We start from the raw sequence: 7,987 nt of genomic DNA on the forward strand, positions 1-7,987 counted from the left end.
CCTAATCTTAGGGGAAACAGGATTACCTTTCTTCCCCATCCTAGGCAGAGTTATCTGTCCTTGAGTACATACCCACCATAGGAACCAAGTAATCCAGACTTTGGAGATGGCACCAGAACATCTCAGAAATGCCTGTCTCCCAAATTAACAATGAATTACAACTCCAACAGAGAACATGTGGAATGTAGCCTTTGAATCATCTCTTTAAGAGCCCCCTGTGTCTGCTGATAGGCAGAATCAGAGCCTTTAGGGTAGGAGTCCCCTGTGTTTCTCTTTTGCTAGCAAAGCAAGAAAACATTTTTTTTTTAACTTTTTCTGGAAACCACGTCTTTATTCCTGGGTTGGACTCAGGGACAAGGACTGAGCTTTTGGTAAAGTCTTCACAGATCTTTAGAGGTAAAGAGGGAATTTCCAAAATCTGCTGTTCTAAGTTTCACATAGGTATAGAGCAGGGACCTCCTTCCAGGGCTCCCTCTCCCCACCCCCCCCTTTTTTTTTCAGTGCAGGGGGGGATTGAACTCAGAGACTCATGCATACTAGGTAAGTGCTTTACTAGTGAGCTACATCTCCAGCCCCCCATTTCCCCTCTTTTTGAACATAAAAACCTCTAGCTGTTACCATAGGTACATTTCTGCTTTGTAAGTTGGGTGTGTTTGGAAAGACAACTGTCTCTTTAGTTTCACAGGTTCAAAGATGGAAAGAACTTATGCCTTAGAAATTTCATTTAAGGAACTATACTACCAAAGTTTCATTCACATATGACTTAAGATTATGAGATTCTGAACTCTGACATGATCGAATGCACATTTCTAGGACTTCAAAAGGGCTTAGTTATTATAACTTGCATGAACATACAAAATGAAAACAGCAATGTGGAAATTGTTAAAATACATTAATCGAACTTCTAGAGATAATAACTATGAGATAAAATGCCTTAGGTGGGATTAATCATATAATAAACATAAGAGAATCAAAGATTAGTGAACATGTAGGTATAACCATATAAGCTGAAACAAAATGAAACAGAAAGAAAAAATAATGCCTCTTCCACCAAATGAAAAAAGCATCAGTGTGCTATGAGATAATTTCAAGCAACCCAATATAAATGTAATTGGAGTCTCCTAAAGGGGATGGCAAAAAGTAAGAAAAAACATTTACTGAAACTTTTCCAAATTTGACTAACCATCCTCCTATATATTCGAGGAGTTCAGCAAAACTAAATAAGTAACAAGAACAAACTTTACCACTGAACAGTATAACAAGCTTGCTCAAAAACAGTAAAAAAGAAAAATGTTAAAATAAAGTCAGAGTAAAAAACACATTACATTCACAGGAATGCAGATAGGAAAAAAGCAGATTTTTATTGAAAACACAGCAAATAAAAAAAGAGTGAAGCAACATCTTTGAAGTACTGGAATAGCAAACCTGAAACCCTAGAATTTTACACTGATACTTTTTTAATGAATATAATATGGCAAAATTAATGGTATATAACTTCTTGAATTGAGTTATTAAAGGTGGCTGACTTCTTTGCAGCACACTCACTGTTCTTGTCTCTTATATCTTTTACCATTGGGAAATCCATTTGAATTGTCATGAGGTAGTTCTGTAGAGACTCATGTAATGAGGAATTAAGGCCAAGGAAATATCATGTAAAAATTTGGGGAGTGAATATCTTTTTTGTTTATCAAGAAACCTCATAAGGGAAGTCAAGCCAGAGGCACCTAAATAAGTTTTGCCTGTATTCCCAACCTACAGAAACTGATATATTAAATATTTCTTATTTAAATTTCTAAGTTTTGGGGATTTCATTATATGGCAATAGAAAAATAATATAATCACCCAAGAGATAAAAGTTGGAAGGTATTTCAATCCTCAGTCCTAGGGAAGAGGGGAAGTAGTGGTGTGACTAGAGCCCACTGAGTTGTGAAACCATCATAGGTGGGTACCTGACTGTTATATAAATGTAAAGAGATAAGCTGGGAGGTAGGGAGTCCAAATGATATTGTTTTGAAGAATACAGGAGGGAAAAGAAGATCAGAAGATACACATGGTTGGAAAATAGCCAACACAGGCTCCACATTCACAAGGCACAAGTTTCCTAACTTATGATAGCTCAACTTAGGAATTTTAAGCTTTAAAATGGCACAACAGTGATACATATTCAGTAGAAACCATACTTCAAATTTTGAATTTTGATCTTTTCCTAGGTTAGCAATATGTCATATGATTCTGTGTTCTGATGATCATATTGATAATCAAACCATAGTTCCCAGTTAGCCACATAATCACTTATACTGCATTGTTAAGCTAGGATGTTTGGTGGGTTAGGTGCATTTAGTGCATTTTCTATTTGACATTTCCAAATTTTGATGGTTTTATTAGAACAAAAACCTACTGCAAGTTGAGGAGCATTTGTATACAGAAACATAGCTCTCTGTTCAGACTGAACAAACAATGATATCTCATTTCAGAAAATGTGAAAAACAGAAAGAAGGAATAATATATTTTGAACCTCTTATTAAAGTCTTTTTCTGTCCTCATACTTTCTTTCTGATATATTTGTTTTTGTTATTGAAAAATAAAGGAGAAATACTTTCCTTGATAGAGAAATACTGTCTCTAAATCTACATTATAGAAAAAAATAACTAAAGATTAATATTTGTTTAGAGAAAAATTTAAGATATATTTAAAGGCATAATACCTAAAATAGCAACAGGGAAAGTCATGAATTGCGTTTACGACAAAGCATGCTTTAAACTTCAGAGACGGACATTTCTCATTTATCAACCAGGAACAAGTGATTTTTTTCCAAAGTTTCAGAAAAGTCATTGCTATTTTTGTAAAAAAAATTATCATACACACCTGAAACAATGTGAATACTAATAAAAGTTCTGTAAATAAAACAATCATCTTTCTTTATTCTATGTATCTATATCAATAAGAGGATAAATAAACAAAATAAACAATGTAATTTAAAAATAAATTCTGATTAAGAAGTGCCTAGTAAAATCAGCAATGCATGATGTGACACAGGGTAAATTGAATGGAGTGGTATAAGCATAGGCTCAAATGCAGTAAGTTGTGAAGATGACTGAAATTAAAGACCACACCTTATGAATGAATGCGATTTTTTGATAGATGTTGGCTTTTCATAGGAAGAAAGAAAGTCGAGGACTAAATGGGAAAGCATTTTTGCTTCTAGGGAAAAAAAATCAACATGGTTTAATATAATGCAGAAAAGATATAAAGGATAAACAAGAAAGGAGAAAACTATAATGGAAACCTGCTACACAGGTAAGAAAGGATGGTATTCAGAGAAAAAGTGAACTTACCTACTAAAGGGGAAAGGAGAAAAAGATGTAGTCCTGCTACTATGTATTTCCATGTTGCATTACCAACTTAGACATAAGAGTGGATACATAAGCATTTGGGTAACATCCCAAGAAAATATTGTACTAAATACATGAAACAGAAGGACAATGGCCAAAGAATGGAGGCTAGTATCAAAAAAGTAAGTACTATAATGTATTATGTGTCTTAGGTAGGTAAACAATTGAGGCAGACAGGAGGAGACTGATAGTTTAGGATATGGTGTGGCCTAGGAAAGACACACTAGAAATAAAGTGTAAAAGAACTGGAATGATAGGCAGTTAAGATAAATGGTGCAGTATACTAGAATAGATGTCTTTGGAGAAAAAAAATTGTTTCAAGAGATTATAATGATTAAAGTGCCAGCAGGTATTCTGATGGATTAAATTTGGAGAAATACATGATCATTTGAGTGAAGGAGTTCAAATAAATATAAAGATAGAGCATTGCATAAGCTTTCACTTGTACATTGAATGACGGAAATTTGAGAGTAGAAATGAATAAAGTGAGTAAATTAGTAGTCTTCAATGGAGATGGAACAATGACCAGAATATAGCTAGTTGAACAAAACATGGATAAACACAAAATATTATCAGCAATAATTAAATCAGAAGAATAGCTTTCTCATGCTCCTCTTCTGATTAATCCACACTATACCAATTAGGATCATGAATGTTCTTATGAAGTCAATTCTATGAATGGGGATATAGAATAACATTGGTAATATCTGGTTAAACACACTTGAAAATCTTCAACACCTACATTTTATCAGTCCTCTGAATCTACAGAAATAGGTCATTCCTACTTGAAAGAAGAGCTCCCCCATCAAGCTTTGAAAAGTCCAATACAAAGAACTATGATGTTACATGTCGTCTTCAGATCCATGCCTATCAGACCAATATTTATTGTTAAATCTCTACATGACACATAGAAATAATAAGTTTACATAACAAGTTCATAAGATACAAGGCTAAAGATCAACCCAATGATTATATACTACCAATGTACAATTGTAAGGTGAAATTTCTTCAAAAGATACCATTTATTTCTAAAAGTGAAAATATTAAGATATTAATGTAACAAAATGCATACATCATCTACGTGCTCAAAACTGAACATCATTGATTAAAGAAGAGAAAACTTGAAGAATAAAGATGATATTATTTTCATGAATTGGATGACTTAAAACAGTAAATATGTCTACTGTCTCCAAATTGGGCTATAGATTGAATAAAATTACAATAAAAATCCCAAAAGATTTTTTGGTTTTAAGAAAACTAACTTAAAGATGTATATGGAGAGGTAAAGTGAATTGCATTATATAAAAGAATTTTGAAAATATGAATAATACAGTTTTGAGTATAGCTGAAAACATACTGTCCATGTATTGATGATGCCAAATTTGAATGCTAGGTCTATTGGGTTCATGATACTATTCCTTCAATTGTAAAAGTTTGAGATTTTCTGCTGAAAATCTTTGTATCACAAATCTCATGATGTTAAATGGAAAAGTTTAAATGAAATACACACTCACACACACAATGGAGTTTTATTCAGTCATAAAAAGAACAAATTTATGGTATTTGCAGCTAAATGGATGGAATGGGATAATATCATGACAAAATGAAATAAGCCAGACTTAAAATCAAGGGTGAAATGTTTTCGCTCATATGTGGAAGCTCAACAGAAAATAGGAATTAAAAAAGTCATCTCACAAAAATAGAAGGGACATCAGTAGAGTAGAAGCAGGGGACCAAGAAGAAAGCAGGTGGGGAGGGAGAAGGACTGGGGAGCTAAATTGACCACATTATTCTATGTACATTTATGAATACAACATAGTGAATCCACCCTTATGTATATTTATAAAGTCCCAATAAAGAAAATATTAACATAATATTTAAAGAAGGCCAGTAGAATAGAGGAAGTAGGAGGGAGGAGGAGAGGTAAAAAGGAAGTACTGGAGAATAAATATAGAGCAAATTACATTTCATGCACATATAATTATGTCAAAATGAACCCCATTATTATGCATAACACTAATGCATGAACAAAACATAAAAAGGAAATATATCAATTAAAATAAATTAAATAAAAGAATTTTGAAAATATGAATAATTTTGAAAATATAAATAAATTTTCACATAAGTAAATATAAAATTTTAACATAACAATATGAATGAAAGCTGTCTTAAAAATTCAAGCCACCTTCATATGTACCAAAATAAAACTGTATAGGCTACCATTTCTACCAAATGGTTCAGGAAAACTAATTTCAATTTCTGTAAAGTTTTCCCAAGCATTCACAAAGTGGGAAATTATTTTACTCATTTTTTTCTGGTCAGAGCTCCTTGATAGAAAAAGCTAATTGAGTATCTTACCTTGCAAAGAACACTTGAACCAAACTCTTTTGCAAAGAAGCAAATATTATTTTGAAAACAATTAGTAGCATATTCAATATTAATGAACAATTAATTGGGCTTAGCCAGAGATGTTTTCTAATATATTTCCTACATTAACAAATTAGAGGATAAAAAAGAAATTTCATTATTTCAATGGGTTCAAAAGACTTTGAAAAAATTCAACATGAGTTCGTGGCACAAACTTAAATTAGAATGGAACTTCCTTTCCTCAATTCTGTAGCAAACATTTAAATGGGAACTGTTGAAAGTATTCTCATTAACATTAGAAAAGTAAGTTACATAATATCACCTCTACTGCACAAAACTGCTGGTACATAAAGACAGAGAAATAGATATAAAAAAAGTATGAAGGAAAAAAAAGGTATGAAGATTGAAAAGAAAGAGATACTATCTGGTGACAATATGATTATTTGCCTAGAAAATTAAAATTAATATCCAATATTCAAATAAATAAGATCATTCAGAAAGATAGTGTATAGAAGTTTGCTATGGCAAAATCAGGAGCCTTGCCACTCAAAGCAAAAACTAATTAGAAGACATATTAGAAAATATCACACAACATCAACAAATCCAAAATTTACCTAAGAAAACAATCACAAAAGTGTATGAGATCTTTACATATGCAACTGTAAAATTTACTGAAATAAATGGTAAAAGAACTCCCAAATAGAGAAGTAGACCACATAGGCTGATGTAGAAGATAATATTATAAAGATGTAATTTCCTGAAATTATTTACAGGTTTAATATCTTATTTTTACCCATCGAGATAATGATGAGACTCAGGATGCCATCTTCCACTTCCCAAATCAACCCTGGTTCCATTCTCCATCAATGATCAGGGTGATGATCCTGAAGGAATCTCTTATCTCACATAGAAGGGCGTCCCCACAGATATTGCCTTTACTATTTGCTCTGGGAGGCCCCAAGTACGGCTGACAAAGCTCTCCCTTCCTCACTTCCTTACCTGTTTTAGTCTTAGGGGGATGATAGACTTGGCCTGCAGGACACAGCTTCAGGTCAGAAGAAGAGGTGTTGGGCCCTGTCAGTTGTAAATACAATTAGCTTGAGAAGACCTGAGTACATACACACCCAACTCACAAAGCAGAGGAATCCCTACTGAAATTCACCCTGACCTGTACTGTCAGCCCTGAAGACCTGGGGCAGTGATATAAGGATGAAGCTCCACCCCCACCTTCCTCCCACCTCATTTCTGGATCAGATGTCTTAGAAAAGTGATGACTCTTTACAGGTCAACATAGGAAACAATCCTAGACTTTACTAGGCATTACAATGAGGTCTGTGAGGAAGGACTGAACAGAACTCCCAAGTTACTGGAGTCCTCAGCCCCTGCCCTGCCCCTTTTGTTCAGCCCTGTGAAACCCCAGGCAGGCTCTCTACAAATGATGTATCAGGTATAAAACCTCCACCTTAGGCATTTGAGGGAGGTGAGCCTTCATCAGAATTGTTCAGATCAGCAGAAAGGAGTCCCAGGTGTTGTCAGGTATCAAGATAAAGACTGTGAGGGCACTAAGGAAACCTTTCAGTTCTGGAAAGTCATAGGCAAAACTATGGATCAGAGACACCTTCCCTAACCATCCACACATCCTTAATGGATTAAAAACCCTTCAATGCCTTTTGCCCGAGCTCCAGGAACCTCGTATGAGGGTCTTGGTATAAGGCAGTGTCCTCGGGTCTCAGAGCAGAGGACAATTAGGCAGTGAATGTGAGGAATCATGATGAGTTATGCACCTTGAATGAGCACCTGAGAAAGAACCCAACTCCACCTACTTTATTGTCAAACCTGGAATCCTCAGGCTGTGTTGGTTGGTTGCACCTTGAGGAGCCATCTCAACTCTTTCTTCAGGTTCTCAGGGGACAGGCCAACTTGGAGGATAAGAGACTTGTGTGGTCCTAGGGCACCTCCCAAAGAGAAGATCTGTACATAGGCCTTTGTCACACCTGCCAGGGTTGAGGCTTCTGACTCTCACTCACTCTGTTCCCCTGGTCTGTGGGTTCCTGTTGCCCACATTCCTGCTCACTTGACTTTTGGCTGCCTCTGACAGCAATCATGCTGCTTTATGGTAAGATGATTCAGCACTGCAAGCATGAAGTAATCCCTCAGGCACAAAGAATGACACAGGGCCTGGTGGGTTAGCAGGTTCGTTTGTTTTTTTTTTTTTTTTTTTTTTTTTT

The sequence above is a fragment of the Marmota marmota genome, unplaced genomic scaffold, assembly GCF_001458135.2.
Source record: "Marmota marmota marmota unplaced genomic scaffold, marMar, whole genome shotgun sequence".
Taxonomy (NCBI): Eukaryota; Metazoa; Chordata; class Mammalia; order Rodentia; family Sciuridae; genus Marmota; species Marmota marmota.